This window comes from Suricata suricatta, chromosome 5 (assembly GCF_006229205.1).
Source record: "Suricata suricatta isolate VVHF042 chromosome 5, meerkat_22Aug2017_6uvM2_HiC, whole genome shotgun sequence".
NCBI lineage: Eukaryota > Metazoa > Chordata > Mammalia > Carnivora > Herpestidae > Suricata > Suricata suricatta.
The window spans coordinates 80408957-80425543 of NC_043704.1; the positions used below are offsets into that span (position 1 = coordinate 80408957).

General features: G+C 47.8%; 1 protein-coding gene across 3 annotated transcripts in view; it reads left to right on the top strand.

Moving 5' to 3' along the window:
• The first annotated feature begins 11384 nt into the window (after positions 1–11384).
• DGKG (diacylglycerol kinase gamma) overlaps positions 11385–16587 on the top strand; it is a 210241-nt gene continuing 205038 nt past the window's right edge. For all 3 annotated transcript variants that reach the window (XM_029939689.1, XM_029939690.1, XM_029939692.1), the window contains exon 1: positions 11385–11669. The gene's annotated coding sequence lies outside the window, so the exon portion shown is untranslated. The remainder of the gene's footprint in view (positions 11670–16587) is intronic.

Sequence of the window (16587 nt, forward strand, 5' to 3'; positions counted from 1 at the left end):
ATGACTCAGGTGATTGCCGCTACCTCAGGAAAGTCACAATGGTGGGGTGACTGTCAGGGCAAAGCAGAAGGATTGGTGATAAGCAGGAACAATGACACAGGACAAAAGATGACAAACAACCTATATACAAAGGAAGCCCCAGAGTGAGCTACAATAAGAGAAGAAAAGAAAATAGATCTCAGAGGTGCTTGTAGAGGGCAGTTTGGCATAATAGAAAGAGCATGAGTTTTAGAGCTCTGTGGTCTTAGTTTCAAATTTTAGGTGTCAGCCTGGCTGTGTGACATTAGCCAAGTCCTGGAAGCTCTCTTAGACTCAGTTTCTTTTATTTTTTCCTTTTTTTGTGTGTGTATTTTTTAATGTTTATTTACTTTTGAGAGAGGAGAGTGCGAGTGGGGGAGGGGAAGAGAGAGCAAAAGATAGTAGATCTAAGCAGGCTCTGTGCTGACAGCAGAGAGCCCAATGTGGGGCTCAAACTCAAGGACTGTAAGATCATGACCTGAGCCCAAGTCAGATGCTTAACTGTCTGAGCCACCCAGGTGCCCCCTAGGCTTGGCTTCCTAATCCACAAAATATTTAGGACCATACCTTCCTTGCAGGGTCAGGGTGAGAAATGGCACAATAAAGAGACCAGTGTCCCGGGAGGTGCTGAGTTAACTTTGGTAGTTGTTTCTGCATCGCTGTCACCACCATTCCAGCCATGTGACCTTGGGAAACTCACATCATTCCCCTGAATTTCAGGATCCTTGTCGTTCCCTTGACAGGTATTATAAGAATGAAGTGACACAATCTAGAAGAGAGTGTGCTGGCATGCATGGCACCTGTTCCACTTCTTTCCATTCTCTTTTTCTCAAGATCTTTGAGATCCTGGAGATTAGAAATTAAGTATGAAACTGCACAGGGCTAAATGATACAAATCAATCTCCTAAAGTACTATTAAATGTAATTGCCAGCAGAAGAGAACAGAAAAACAAGCATCCGGAATCCAACAAAATAAGCTGACTCTGATTTTGTGGATTGATGGCAAACTGGCCCAGTTCCTGGTCTTCCCTTTTCCTGATGCTGCAGAGATGAGGTAACACCAATGCCCAGGCTGCAGAAGAAAATGTCTCAGTGTATTTATGTTTTCAGTGCGATCTTTTCAAATATGAGAAACATATAAGTCATCTAGAATGAAGTAGCCCAGTGATGCTTTCTTTGTGCTTTTACAGCAACTCAGCTCCTAGAGCTCAGTTTGGGGACTCTTCCCTATCCCCCCTAAACACCCAAAAGTAAGGTGACAAACTGCATACTTCTGCTGCTACTTTCTATATGAACAATCATGAAAAGATCATGGAGTTGAAATCCAAATTTATATATAATTCAATGACCAAACTTGGGGCAGTAATCTAAAGCTTGCAGTGATGTGTTTCAAGCTTTACATCAAGACCTGAGGAGTAAGACACATGTTCACATTCCAACAGCAGTGATATTTCTAGAAGAAATGTTTGACAAGAGCTGTGTGGCTACCTTATTACCTTCATCACCTTTAGACCCACTAGCAGATACCAGCTCATGGATTCATGTTACAGTGGCACACTCCATGACTCACAGAGACTTGCTAGGGCTTCTGTTGAGGGAACCAGAGAAGGGCAGGGGTCACTGTGAGGGTCCCCAAAAAGTGTTTACCCAGGAGCCAGGGAGAGGTAGGAGTAGGCAGATGGGCAGACCACTCACGTTAGAACCAGAAGCTAAATTGGATCTTTTCATTGTTCCTGTGACAGTTTCTACCACAGGGGATGAGCTGTGGGGCGGTATGAGAGGACCAGTGCTGTGCTAGTAAATATCTGACAACCAGCTCTGGTGGGAGTAGAGCTGGGAGACCTGATTTACAGCATTTGCAGAGTGCAGTGGTGTAAATGCTCCCACCATGGCTGATTGCAAACCACCAACATGATGTCACATAAGGCAGAATTGGGAAGAGATGCACACTATTGTGTCCAGCACAATGCGGGGTAGGGCTCTGAGACCACCACTGCCTACGTTCATCAATAGGTCCCATGTGGAAGGCCCTGACTAGCCTTCAAGACACGGATAAGGGATTGTCACCTGCCTCTGAGAAGTCTCCCTGCAGCCCCGCTTTACCCACCCACCCCAGCTGGACCCCCTGTGCCTCTCTCTCAGGTCACTTGGGAAGCCCTGGTGTTATCATTTGTCTACACACCAGGCCTCCCATTAAACACAGGGTCCCATCTTCATTTCCATATCTGCAGCGCCCAGCAGGGTACCCAAGACAAGTAGGTTCCCAAAGAACATTTGGTAAATCAATGTTTATCGGATGGGTACCAGAATGAATGAGTGAATGAATGTTCTGGGGAGGAGAGGAGGAAGAATATAAGGGCTGTTATTAGGCAGCTTCAGAGATGTGTAATTAGGAAAAAAGGAGGGGGATGTATTCTAATCTGACGGATACTGGTGGGCAAAGCCAGGAGCAAAAGGGGAAGTGGCAGGAGAGCAGGTTTAGGGTCTCTGAAAAACTAGAGCTCCTCGCCCCTACAAAGTGATAGAATATGAAGCTCTTTCTGTCTTCCACCTCTCAGTTAGCCCTCACCTGTCCCTCACCCTTGAAAAATAGCTCCAGTCTATTCCCCCTGTTTCTAGCCCTGCCCCACACACCAGCACAGGGAAAGGAGTTTTAGGTACTGCAGCAAGTATTGAGGGAACATGGCCAGCCGGGTGTGTGTGCCTAGCCCAGCAGAGGCCGGGACTACTCAAAGTAACAAAGTCACAGTCCTTGTATCTCCTCCCAGTATACAAATGAATAAAAAGAACTCCTGGTGAGTGTTCTGGATTTCTCTCTCACCTTCCTCCACCTACTGCCTTGATTCTCTCCCTCTTTAGAGTTTAACTCCACAGTACCCTTCCCACCACCCTGCATGGTCTGTAAGTTTTGCTCCACCCACTAGACTCTGAATCTCTGGAGAATGAGACTACTGTGTCTGCATCCCCAGCACAGCATCTGGTCCATTGGAGGTGCCCAAAAAGCATTTGTTAAATGAACAAATTCACAAATGAGAAAAAATATCCACTTCCTACACCTTCAGTGTGTATGTCCCAAATTGGCAAAACTCCCAGAAACACACAGAAACGATTTGCAGATCAAGTACACTCCCAAACTATAGCCAGAACTCCGTGAGAAGTCGATTTGGAAAAACTCAGAGTCCCCCAGCCCACATTCTTCTAGGGCCAATTGTAATAATCTTTTTTTTTCCTTAGAGACAAATAACTACAAAACTTTAAAATACAGACAGTTCCCTAGTTAGGAACATGTTGTGTTCCAAAGTCTATTTATGAAATTGTTGTCTGAAATTCAGAATACACTCCCTCTCTCATAGAATCACATTAAGAAAAGTAACTGACAATGTGGCTCTAACTTGAAACATTTGCACAGGAAAATAATAGGAAACAATAAACCATACTGTGAAGGCAGCTTTTCTTTTAAACATCATAAAATATACATATGGAATATGTGGAATGTACCAAACTACACAGTAGCTTTGGGACAGCAGGTAACACTGGGAAGCAATCAAGTGAAATTATAAATGGTTTCTTTTTACTTATTACGGGTGCTGATACTTGAGAAAAAAGTCAGTTTTGTTTGGAATGGTTGTAGAGGTTTCAAGGGATCCTTCAGGGGACCAGCACAGGCTGTGGTGCTCAGCCTTTAAGATTCCAGTGAGTTACCTGTAGGACTTATTTGAAATGCAGGTTTCTGGCCTCTGCCCCCAGGGAGGCAGATTCAGTGAGTCCCAGGTAGGGATAACCCAGGGGTCTGTTTGTTTGTTTGCTTGTTTGACTTGTTTTTCATGTTTATTTGTTTTTGAGAGAGAGAGAGAGAGAGAGAGAGAGAGAGAGAAAGTGTGTGTATGGGCAAGGGAGGAACAGAGAAGGGGTAGGGGGAACAGAGGATCTGAAGCGGGCTCCATGCTGAGAGCAGTGAGCCCAATATGGGGCTTGAACTCACCAACCGCAAGACCACCACCTGAGCCAAAGTTAGATGCTCAAGCTCAACTGACTGAGCCTCCTAGGCACCCCCCAGGGATGTGTTTTTAAACAAGCACTCAGGAGAGTCTGACGCAGGGGATACGAGGACCACAGCTCTGCCTGCCTGGAGGGGACATCACATCACCTCTGCAGGGCTGAGGGTCACCTGCTGAGCCTTCCCCTGCTAGGGAAGGCGCCATGGCTCTCCTTCCTCCACCTATTTTCTTTCAGCGGTGGGAGAAGGCAGCAGTAACTACCTGTCACCCCACAGGATCTGTCTGCATAGGGGATTTAGGGCTAAGAGTGTGGGTTAGAGACCCGAATGGAACCCCATCACTCATTCAGCACACATTTAGGGCCGAGATTCAGCTAGTATGCTGGTGATTGAAGTAGCAACAAACAGACCAACATAAAGCCACTTGTACCTTTTGGAAAATAGCCTCTACCCTGAGTATTCCATACCCCTAGCCCTCCTCTGCCAGCAGCTGCCTTTATTAAACTCTCTGTAGAATGACATTAATGTAGAAATAATGTGTGTGTAAAGTGCTAAACACATGCACTTAATAAATGGTTATTTATTTATGATTATATTACTGTACAACCACTTGGAGAGTCAAAACAAAAATACCAAAAAATACAGCCAGGCAGTATTTAGGGTTATATAAACCCGTTTTATATAATACAGTCCAATTCGTTCACAATGTGATAGAATGAGAATTAAGGCAGATTCAGAGTGGGAGAAGCTCTCTTAGAGAAAGTGGAGACAGCACGCTGAGGCTTCTGGTTTCTAATATGGGCTCCCTTACTTCCTGGCTGGGAGACCTTGAGCCATCAATGTCAGTGTAAAGTGAGGCTGATCTGGCGGCCGGCACATGGGAGGTTCTCAGTGAGTGGTAGTTCTTTAGAAGATTTGGAAGCCAGAATAAACCTTCCCAAAGTGGTAGAATCTCATGGCCAACAGGGACATTGAATTGCCTTCTTTAAATTCAGTCCAATATTATTGATCCCCTGTTATGTACAATACCCTGTGGGTGAAAAGAAGATGATGAAGATGTAGTCTAAGGCAGATCTGAGCACAGGAATAGGGAGGGGTAGCCTGTTGTAAGTGCCAGAACAAATCATAAACAAATTTCAGTGGATAGGAGAGAGGATAATCAACTTTGTGGGGGTAGGTGTAAGATGTGGCACTATAGAAAGAGCCAGAGAGGAAAAAGGCGGTTCTCTTGGCCATAGGAGCAGCCTGAGTAGGATGCACAGAGGGGTGAGGGCAAAGTAGGTTTGGGTGACGAAGACAGTCAACTGGTATACTGGGTCCTTGGAGGACTTGTCAGATGTGAGTAGATGGAAAAGCTGGGACCACTTCACGGAAGGCTTTGAATTCCATTTTAGGTAATACCAATTTTATTCTAAAGCCATAATAACAATAATTCCATGTATTGAGAGCTTACTATGTGACTGACACTCTACTAAACTTTTTATAAATATTTCTTCTAAACCCCACAAAAACGTATGCATAACAAATATCATTAGTGCATTTTATGGATGAAGAATCTGAAGGCTTAAAGGCTTTTCAGTGAAGGGAGGGCTCTGGGGTTTATATTTTCAGAAAGTAATTCTGGCAGCAAATGGGAAGAATGGATGAGAGAGATGCCAGCACTTGGGGGCCTCCCTTCATTTCTAACATCTCGTGACATTTTGTCCCCCCCCAAACTGGTTAACAGAGATAAAGAAGTGACCATACTTCTATAAATGGACTGATGCTCTCAAAAGTTTTGTGAGTTGGGCAAGCTTTGTAGCATATGGTCATTTATGGAATGAGAGCCTTTTCCTCCCTGTGGCTTTTCCCAGGGGGCCCCAGAAAGCTTCCCCTCCAGGGAACACAGTGAAGAATTCTACAGCAGTGTCTCCTGACCAGGCATAGAGGAAAACAGGTCCAGAGTAATGTGTGTGACCCAAAATTAGCCTCTTTACAAGCTCATTAAAGCGTAAAGTTTAGCATCCAGCACCCAAAATATAACAGGAAGGCGAAAGGCTCTTCTTTCTTTTTCTCTCTGCTTATTCACACTTCCCTTCCCTTCTTCCCACCATCTCTCTCCTGACAGGCAATAATCAAAGCGAGATTTTGGATGGGTGAGTATCTTTTTTATTTTCAAGGAAACCCAATCAAAGTTCCTGAGAAATCCACCCTGAGCAGCTCAAGTGACACTGTGAAATTCTTAGGTAGGGGGCAGACTCACCACCTTGGTAACACAGCCCAGAAGTCCGCCAGTGGCTTTTTTTTTGAGAGAGAGAAAGAAACCACAAGTGGAATAGGGCAGAGGGAGAGGGAGAGAGAATTCCAAGCAGGCTCTGCTCTGTTAAGACGGAGGCTGATACAGAGGTTGAATTCACAAACTATGAGATCATGATCTGACCCAAAATCTAAAGTCCGATGCTTAACTGACTGAGCCACCTAAGCAGCCCTCTCCAGCAGCTTGCTTAAGTTTTTATGTTACAATAATACTCTCCTTAGTAGCATGGAGACAGTTGCTGACCCAAATTGTTGCTCCCTGAGAGTCAGACAAGTGCGTAAGTGATATAACTGGGCTTTTTTTTTTTTTAAATGACTGTCTTAGGGGAACAGACTATATTAACTATACATTTTCTACAGAGCACTTCTAAATATACAAAGCACACACGCTTCTTCATTTCATCAATACCCCACCCAGTGGTGCAGGTTTTACTAACCCCACTTTACAGAAGAGGGGACTGACGCTTGGAGACACCGACCCAGGTCTTCCACCTCCATCTAAATGGTTGGTTTATTTCTCTTCCCCTAGTGGATTATCTTCTTTGCTTTTCCCCAAGCTTTGTCAGTTGGTTTCTTGGGAATTTTCCCAGCTTGCCTTGTGAGGGGGTCCCCATGCTAGTGATGGGGCAGGACTTAAAGGTTGTTCAATTGCCAGTACTTAGGGTACTGGAGTCAGAGGGGGTTGTGGAGACTGTTTCCAAACTCCTTGTTTTACCAGTAAGAAAGCTGAGGCCCACAGACAGAGCTGACCTGTCTATATTCCCAGGGCTGGATCCACGAATTCCATACACGATAAACTGTGACCAGAAGCAGAGTCTCCTGATTCCTCCATCCCCATCCCACCCTCTCACAGCTTCTCTCAAGCACAGCTCTTACAATCAACGAGGAGAGCTAAGGTCAGGACTTGGCTCATATCAGTTCCCATCCTGTATGTGTTTGATAAAATGGAAAGATCCCATTAATTATGGAATCATGAAATATTAGCTGGAAGGCAGCTCGGAGACAATCTGGTTTGTTCCTCTGGGTTTATAGGAAAGGAAAGTGAGGCCCAGAAAGGCAAATTGAGCCTCCTGAGTGTAGAGACCTGAACCCATGTCTCAGAGGCCCCAGTTATAGACCCCACCTCTGTGACCTCAGCTGTGTGTAGTGTCATGTGCTGTTTTGTCACTTAGCTTGTCAGAGACAGTCCCGCTTAAACATTTCCAGACACAGGTACCTGACTCAGCCCTGGCTTTGCCTCGGCAATGGAGATCAGGCATCAGCTGCCAGCTTGAATGATGTGTTCCCCGAGCAACATGGTGAGTGTGAGCTGCCAACATTGAAGTCTCAGCAAACGTTAAGTGTTGAGCCAGTTAAACATCCAAAAATGCCCTGTCTCTCAGAAACAAGGATGACTCATCTGAGTGCTTGGGCTATGACTGGGAATGGCATTACAGTGGCCACAGGAGCTAAAAACCCACACTCACAAGCCTCCAGCTTCCCTGCTTCTGACCCCTTGCTCACGGCTCTCTTCTCCAACCTAGCCAAAACACCTCCACCAGGAAGCCCAGACCTTCTCCTCCCTGAAGACGTGACTGGTCAAGCCTAGAGAAGACCTCCTATCTCTCTTTCCTTTTTTTCCTTTTAAATGTCTTTATTTTTTACAGAGAGAGATAGTGTAAGCAGGGGAGGGTTGCAGAGACAGGGATACACAGAATCTGAACACAGGCCCCAGGCTCTGAGCTAGCTGTCAGCACAGAGCCTGACACAGGGCTCGAACCCACAAACCGTGAGATCATGACCTGAGTTGAAACCAGACTCTCAACCAACTGAGCCACCCAGGTGCCCTAAGACCTCCTTTCTTAAGCTGCTCTACATAACTTAGCGCTTGATTTTATACTCTTTTGTTCCTTCTTAAGGGGTGTTTGTTTTATAGCTGCACGGATTGCAGATGCTCTCAGGGGAAGAAGTAAGCTTCCTCCTCTATCCTATAGCACATCTTGGACTGTCACTGCAGAGCAGAGACGTGCTCAGGCTCATGGCCACTCTGGACTTCAAGGCTCTTTCCACTTTACCTTGCATTTGCACACACAGCAAATATTCGATAAATCTTCACTTGTTTTGGTGTGGCTTCAACCTTTTCAAGGACAGTTCGGCAACCAGGGCCTCTGTCAGCCCACACCACACCTCTGTGCAAATTAGGGAGAAGGCATTCTTTTCTTCAGGCAGACACAGCCTTGCCAGAGTATACGGCTGGGCCTGTGGAGCATGGCTGGACTTCAGCCCCTCGTCTGACTATCCTGTGCTGGGAGCCCTGTGTGCCACCTGCGCTCTAGTTCCTCCTGAGGGCAGCAAAGGGAGCTCGCTTGCCCAGGCCCTGCCCCGCTCTCCATTCTGAAGGGGGCCTTTCTTGGGAAAGCTGGCATCAGAGGCTTCCCAGCTTGTTTCCCAGCCCCTCCCCTATCAAAATCAAACTAAGAACAACAAAAAATGTTGCCCTTTGAGAGCTCCTCATTACTCATGGCCTGAAGTCTACATCGTGGGCAGAGCACTTGGGGGCCCTCTACAATAGGGTCCCAACCTTCCTTTCCTGTACCGAAGGCTCAGGACTCACCATGGATTGTCCTCCTCCTATGCTTTTGCTTGCCCTTGGCCCACAATGCTCTTGTCCTGCTGATCTTTGTGTCAGATTCCCACTCCCCCTTTAAACGCAATCCTTACCTCCTTCCTGATGTCTCAGTCAAGATAACCATTCTCCTTAGTGCTTCCTCCTACCCCCAGCCCTCCCTGCCTCCCACATTGCTTTGACCTGTGTTACAACCCTTGCCCCACACTTTATTAGCATGCAGCCTAGTGGCCAGCTGCCTTTAAGCCCTCGGTCCACACAGGCTTCTCTGTGTTCACTCTGCATCAACCCAGACGTTGAACTCAGCCCCACACTGAGTTCCCCAAAGGAGTCCACTCACACACAAACTGGGGAAAAATATTGCCTTTACAAATGATTTGTGTTATGGGTAAGGTGGAGAGAGAGACTTCATAGCACTGTCGCCCCCCACCCAAACCCCCATCTCAGCAAACTATTTACCAATCTCTGTAAGTACTCCTGTTCTCCAAATCTTTGTTCAGGGCGTTCTTCTACTGAGTCTTTCTCAGTGAGCTCTCAAGTCAAGTCATATATGCTATCTCTTCAGGTCTTCCCCATTCTTTCCATCCAGTGTATTCCCTTCCTGCTCTAATAGGTAGAACCTCCTACCTGAAACCATGTACCCCTTAATTCATCATGATACTCTGCCAAATATAAGCTCGCCCTCAGTTTTGCCTTCTTTGGAAGGAGTCCGGAATAGACAGAGCAGGAATGTTTTTACTTGTGACATGTATGTGAGTTTCCTCCACAAATAATGCAGGTCACAAGGCAAGGATTGTGTCTTTCACATCCACCCAACCCAGAACTGTGAAAATATACACAGTAAGCCTGGGATCAGCCTTCTCCTCTACCAGAGACAGGGACAGTTCTAAGCCCTTTCTGTCTTTAGGTTCTTCTTTCTTCCAAAGGAAAACCCAGGACTAGAGTCAAGGGAAAGTTCCTGAAGACACGGTAGGAGCTTAATACATAGTTGTGAAATGAATGAGTCAGTGAGTGAAAGGGAAACAAGAAAAGATAAAAGAAAAACTCAAAGAGAACCCTCACTAGGATTAGATCAGTCTAGCTAAAAAGGAGCATTGAGAACCAAAGCAGGATGATGGAATGAAATGTGAATGGTGAATGATAGGATGAAGTGTGAAAATGGAGTTCTGGTATTGGCTCTGCCTTCACTGCCATGTGGAACCTTGGGGGGAAATCTCTGAACCTCACTTCCTCATCTGTCCTATCAGTTTGCCTATGGATGATCTAATATGGATACTGATCATCAGGGTCCTCAGAGCTGCTTGACGTTCATGTTTGAGGCTTCTACCCCCAAATGCCCAGACATCCAAGGCCCCTTGGCGCCTCTGCATCTGCAGAAAGCTTTTCTTGGCTGCAGTCCTGACCCCAGGACCTTCACTGCCTGCTGGCGGAAAAGAATTCTCAGCTGTGGAAAATGGTAAACTCTACATATTTTACAAATGAGAGTCCAAACTCCCTGTGATTCTAAATGTGGTGTGAAATGGACAGAAGTCATCCTGCTGGCGTCACATGCCTGAGATAGTGTCAGTACCACCACCACCAACCCATGCGGACATGTACGTCATGGAACAAGAAGCAAGAACTCAGGGTGCCTTGGCCAGTGCTAGCCCTTTTCCCTTGCCCCCTGCCCCTTTTCTGTGCTTTTCTACATTTTTTGAAAGGAGAAGTAGTCTGCTTGGTGTGCGGGGAAAACAGTCCACAGTCAAACTAAAAGCAAAGGAAAAGGCAGGTAACATCCCTCAGTCCTGAAACCTGATCTGGCCATCCGATATCAGCGCCCGAGGGCTGCGGTGGTCCCCACCATAGTCACAGAGGCGGGAAATCTTTTCAGATTGAACAGTCACCAATCAATCTCTTGCCACCAAGGGCCACAGCTGTCAGAAAATGTGCCTAGGGCCGGGGCAGTGATTTGCAGGTTACAGACCCTGAATTCCCGGGAAACGGAGAGAACTTGTTGATTTTTAATTTGCATTCCGCACCCCCCACCCCGCAATTTGGTCGGGATATTAAGGCAGCCTAGACTTTGGTTGAGATGTGGAAATGCACAGGGGGTATTCGCTTTGTCAAACAGTTGTCCTCGGTCCCCGGGGTCAGCTAGCCCCCGGGGTCAGCTAGCCTCCGGCGTCCTGCGCCGCCCACCACTGCTGCATCCTCCAGGAACCCCTAAGCTTCCAACTGGTCCTCCCGGACCTAAGCTCTATCAAAAAGAAGTGCCCCAACGGCGCGCGCGCGCCCAAGTTGCACCAGAGGGATTCGAGGTCGCAGCGAGGCGATCCGCGTTCCCGTGTGTGCGTGGCGCGTGCGAGCGTGTTTGTGTGCAGCGCGTGTATGCGCGCGCGCGCGGGGGTGCGGGGCGGGCTCTGTGCCCGGGGGCAGGGCTCCGCGGGAGAGTGGCAGCCGGACTCGCGGAACGGCTAGGGGCGGGGCGCCGCAGTGCCGTAGTAGCCGGCAGCCGGCACGCACTGCTTCGGAGCCGCGGGTACGCGAGCAGGCGCAGGACTCGGCGCTGCCTAACCCCCGTCCCGCCGCCCCAGCCCCGCGGCGCCCACTCGGGCTGTCCCCCCTCCCCGAGAGAGCTGCGCTGGCGGGAAGGCGCCCAGACCGCAGCCCCGGGCCCCCTCCTGCCTCTCGGTTCCTCTTTCCTCCCAAGTAAGGGAATAAGCCCCGAGGAAGGAGCGCTCCGGGGAACCGCGCAACCAAGTGTTGCATGGTGAGGTAAGACGGCGGCAGGCGCAGCAGAGGGGGCTCGGGCTCGCGGGCGCGGGCGGCCACAACTTGGAAAAGGAGGAAAGAGCGGGCGCGGGTCGCGCGGCCTGGGAAGAGAGCAGCGAGCGAGGCCGCTGCGCCCACCCCGGCGGTGCCACCTGCAGCAAAGCCCTTGCTGGAGGAGATGCCCCGCCGGAAGGCTGAGGGCGCGGGAGCGGCATGGGTGGGGCATCGGCTCTCTTTTCGACTGGGAAGCCCTTCCACAACCCAAAGGTGTGCGGGCGGGAGGCAGCATTGCTCGGGGCACTTGGTTTCAGCAGCTGGCCAGCTTCTCCGCTTCTAGGTGTACTTTGCTTCCTTGGTGCCCACGGGCGGCGAGGAGCGGCGATACTTTTACTGACGTCCGGTCGCCAAAGCCTCTGGCCGTCCCGCGGGGTTCCAGGACTTTGGGACAGTCCGCAGAGCCGCTGGGCGAGGGGAGCTGGAAGGGAGCCTGGAGAGCGCGCGGACACCTTGACAAACACAGGCTAGGGAGGGAGAGGCGGGTGGGAAGAGGGTATACAGCCGACCTGTTTAGTCTCTGAGTCACCACATGTGTGTCCGTGTGTGTGTGTTTGCGTCCTGAAGGGCGCGCATCTCGTATCACGTGTGGGGCTTTCCAGAACTCCACTAGTCCATCTAACCTTGCATATTCTGACATCTGGACTAGGTGGACGGATGGACTAGAATTTGCGGCGGGCGCGGCGGAGTTCGGAAAAGCCCTACAGGTAACTCTAGGCGCCGCCCCCACCCCCCGCCATCACTGCAGTGGAAAGCCTGCAAGGGAGCGAGGAGGCGTCTCCAGATGTGAGCGATCCAGCTGCGGAACTCCGAGTGGCGGCCCGGGTCCCCCTCCCCGCGGCCGAGGGTCTGCGGCAGCGGCCGCGCGCGGTGATTTGTGACTGCGCCGCAGTGGCGCGCGGGAGAGTGGAGAACCGCCGACGCGACGCACTCGCGGCCAGGCGCGGCCCGCTCCTCTGGCTACATTAGCATATGATGACCTCGCTGTCCCCCGAGGGCCCGGGAGCGCTGTTGGTCATTCTTTCATTTCGCGGTCTGGGGGCCACGCACCTTGGGTCTGGAGATGTGGGCCGAGGGTAGTCGCTGATGTGGGGAAGCGATCCGGACACAGGACTGGGAACTGCCCCTCGGATTCCAAAGGGGAGAACGAATTCGTGATTTGGGTGACTGTGATGCTTTGTGTCGAATACGGACCATTTGCTGGAGAATCGGGCACCCTCGTTGTCAGTGAAATACGTTAGATGGAAAGGGCAGATGTCATCACAGTTTGGTCACGTACACACACACACACACACACACACACACACACCCACACACACCTGCCTTTGTGCTTCATAACCTACCTCCTCATGCCAGGGATATGTCCCAACGTGGGAACGGACTTTGCCGTTTGTCTTATTAAAAAGGACTGTATTTCCCAGAGATTCCGTTCTGAATATAAATTATACTCATTAAATAAAGCAGCAGCAACTAAGCAAACTTCCCTGTTGTACCACGGATCTCAGTCTTTTCTTGGCTAGTCACCCTTAGTTTATGTGTAGGACTGTAGGCATTATTTCCGGGATTTTTGTGGAGGGGTCTGGGGATGGGATACAGTGGATGAGTCTTTCCCACCTTATGGCTTTAGTTCAGTGTTTGGTTCAGATCAATCAAGACATGGGGCGTCAATGATAAATATCTGAGCATCTTGAAATCTTGACTCTCAGAAATAGGAGAAACTATTGAGGATACCAGTTCCAAGTCCCCTCGCCCCCCACTACACTCCATGGAGCACTTTCAACAGGTGCCACCCAGGGGTCCCAGCTGGGCACGAGGGTGCTCTGTGGGGGAAGAACCCACGGTAGTGCTTCCCTCTCTTGATAATCCTTGGGGGAGGGGCTGCCCCCAGCTCCTGCCTTGGAGGGGTGGGTAGGAAGAGAGAAGTACAGTTTTGTTGTGGTCAATTCTTTTTAAAAAAATCTTAGTGTATTACATCATTTATGATATACCCTTTCAGTGTAAAAGTAATTCATGTTGAATGCAGAAAGTTTGGGAAGTTGGAAAGTGTGCAAAGAGTCAAACTACTCACCCATCCTACCACCCATTTCCACATTGTTACTGTATTGGCATATTTCTTTACTAGCCATTTTTATGCCTTGAAATCATATAATCAATAGTGAGCCAACGTTTATTGAGTATCTAATAAATGTATGTTTTAGGTGCTAAGTATTTTATATTCGTTGTGTCACTTAGTCCTCAGAAGACTCTCTGAGGCAGCCCCACAGAGTTTAGGAGACTTGCCCACACCACATCACTAGTAAGTGGCAGACCCGGGATTCAAACCCAGGCCATCAGAATCCTGGGTGGTTGCTTAGCCTCTGTAACTATTGCTTCTCTACACATACCTCATTAATGTTATTGCAAAAGTCCTTCATGAACATCATTTTCATGGCTGTATATTATTATACTGTTAGTCATTTAGCAACTACAAATATCCCTGCTGCACACATTTCCAAATACTTTCTTTGGATAGATTCCCAGAAGCACAATCACTGGGCCAAAGGGCATGAATGTTTCGAGACTCCTGATATATAGGACAAGCTGCTTTTTGAAAAGGCTACACTAGTTTACACTTCCATCCATCAGAGGCAACTGGGCCACAGTCAAAGGAGGTGACCTCTGGAGACTCAAATAGACCAAGGGCCTCACGTGACCAAACCACACCACAGGAGCATCCCCTTGGCCACCTGGGAGAAGGAATCACACATATCATCCAGCCTTATTCACACACGTGTGATTATGGAAACCATACAGTATAAAGCTGTACCTACTTTTATATGAGCAACTGACAGTTGCAGAATTCTCTGGTTAGAGGTCATATGTTAGATTTGGGCAAATCAAACATTGTGTAAAATATGGAAATGTGCAAAAGATCCTACTTCTCTATATAAGTAATTAGAATAACACTTACTTCTGTTAATGTGTGTCACTGTCACAGCCAGATTCAACCAGTCCAACCAATCCTAACAGTTTCTTCACATACTGGCCGTATTCACAGAGCCATTTGTTTGTACCAAGTATCAGAATTCCACAACAAAACCATGGTGGAAGTGGATGTCACCTTCCATGTAACAGAGTTCATCTGCCCCTCGAACCCCTACCACATCAGTTATGGTTACTGACTACTAATAAAGCAACAAAAAACAAGGTTATATACATCATCTGAAAAAATGCCCTCAGGTGAAGAAGACACAGCTGTGGAAGAAAAACAGAATTAGGCAATACAAAAAGACACAAGGGAAATTTCTGAAGACAACAAGTTGGCCCTAGCTATGAGTTTTCCATAAGACCATGTTTGCCTCATAGCCACCACCTCCAGCACTGGGTTTCATAGCCCTGGACTATAATCTGTTGTTGTAAATTGCATACATATTAATTGAGTCCCCACTATGAAATCTACTTATTCAAGACTCTGCTCAGAACTTAAACCATCCTTCTGGGAAGCCTGCCCTGACTCAGCATCTGAGTTGGAGACCTCTCCCCGCTTCACTTAGAGCACCTGTGCACACACTTGCCTCACTATGGCGAAATCACTTACCTGCATATCCCCCTCTAAACTGTGAGCTCATTGAAGGTACACCTCTCATCGTACCCCCAGCACCTGAGATAGAACTTATGCACCATAGACAATTAAATGTGGTGAATGAATAAATAGGAGAATTTTCCAGGGACTGTACTGGGTGCTTTATGTGCCTTTCTTGTCCCATGCATCTCTATTTGTTCTGACGAGGCAGTCTCAGAAATGTACCAGCAAGGTGTCTTGAGCTGTGCTATTTGACATGGGAGTATTTCCATTTTCAGTTAATTCGTTAAAATTAAAACTTAAAATTCTATTCTTCAGTCATATCAGTCATGTTCATAGTGCTTATATACAGAATATAGACCTTCTGGCTACCATATTAGAAAATGCATGTATGGGGCACTTGGATGCTCAGTTAAGCGACTGACTAGATATAGGCTCAGGTCATGATCTCACGGTTCATGGGATCGATTCCCACATCAGGCTCTGTGCTGACAGAGGGGCGCCAGCTCAGGATTCTCTCTCTCCCTCTCAGTCTGCCCCTCCCCCACTCACATGTGGGCATGCTCTCTCTCAAAATAAACATTTTTTAAAAAGGAAAAGAAGGTGGCCGGTTAGCTCAGTTGGTTAGAGGGTGGTGCTAATAAAAAGGAAAAGAAAATGGTCGTATAGAACATTTCTTATATAATGTTCATCTGGAAGTTCCTGGCTTCCAGAGAATAGGAGTGGGAAGAAAGAAAGGTTTGGGATTTTGGTAGTAAATGTAGTAGTAATATTGGAATACTATTTATTGGGCACCTACTCTGTGCTCCACATTGTGCTATATTTTGTACATGCGTTGTCTCACTTAATCTTCACATCATTATGAGCCTGGTATTAACTCTGTTTTACAGACAGGAAAACTAAATCTGAGGAAGTCTAGGTAAGTGCTCACGAAGCTAATGGGGAGGCTGAGTTTTAACTCAGGGTCCAGTGATTTCAGAGCCTTTTGCTTTACTGCCTCAGTAAATGTCATGCATGGTAATGTAGATATGAACTGCTGTCAGCTTGACTTCCCTGGAAGTCAAAGAAAGGGTATTCAAAAAATTTTTTTAATGTTTATTTATTTTTAGAGAGGGAGACACAGAATCCAAAACAGGCTCCAGGTCTGACCTGTCAGCACAGAGCCTCAATGCGGGGCTTAAACTCACGAGCTGTGAGATCATGACCTGAGATGAAGTGGGACGCTTAACCAACTGAGCCACCCAGATGCTCCCAAAGGAAGGGTAATTTTGAAGACTTCCCAAGGGAAGTAGTTGGTATAATTTG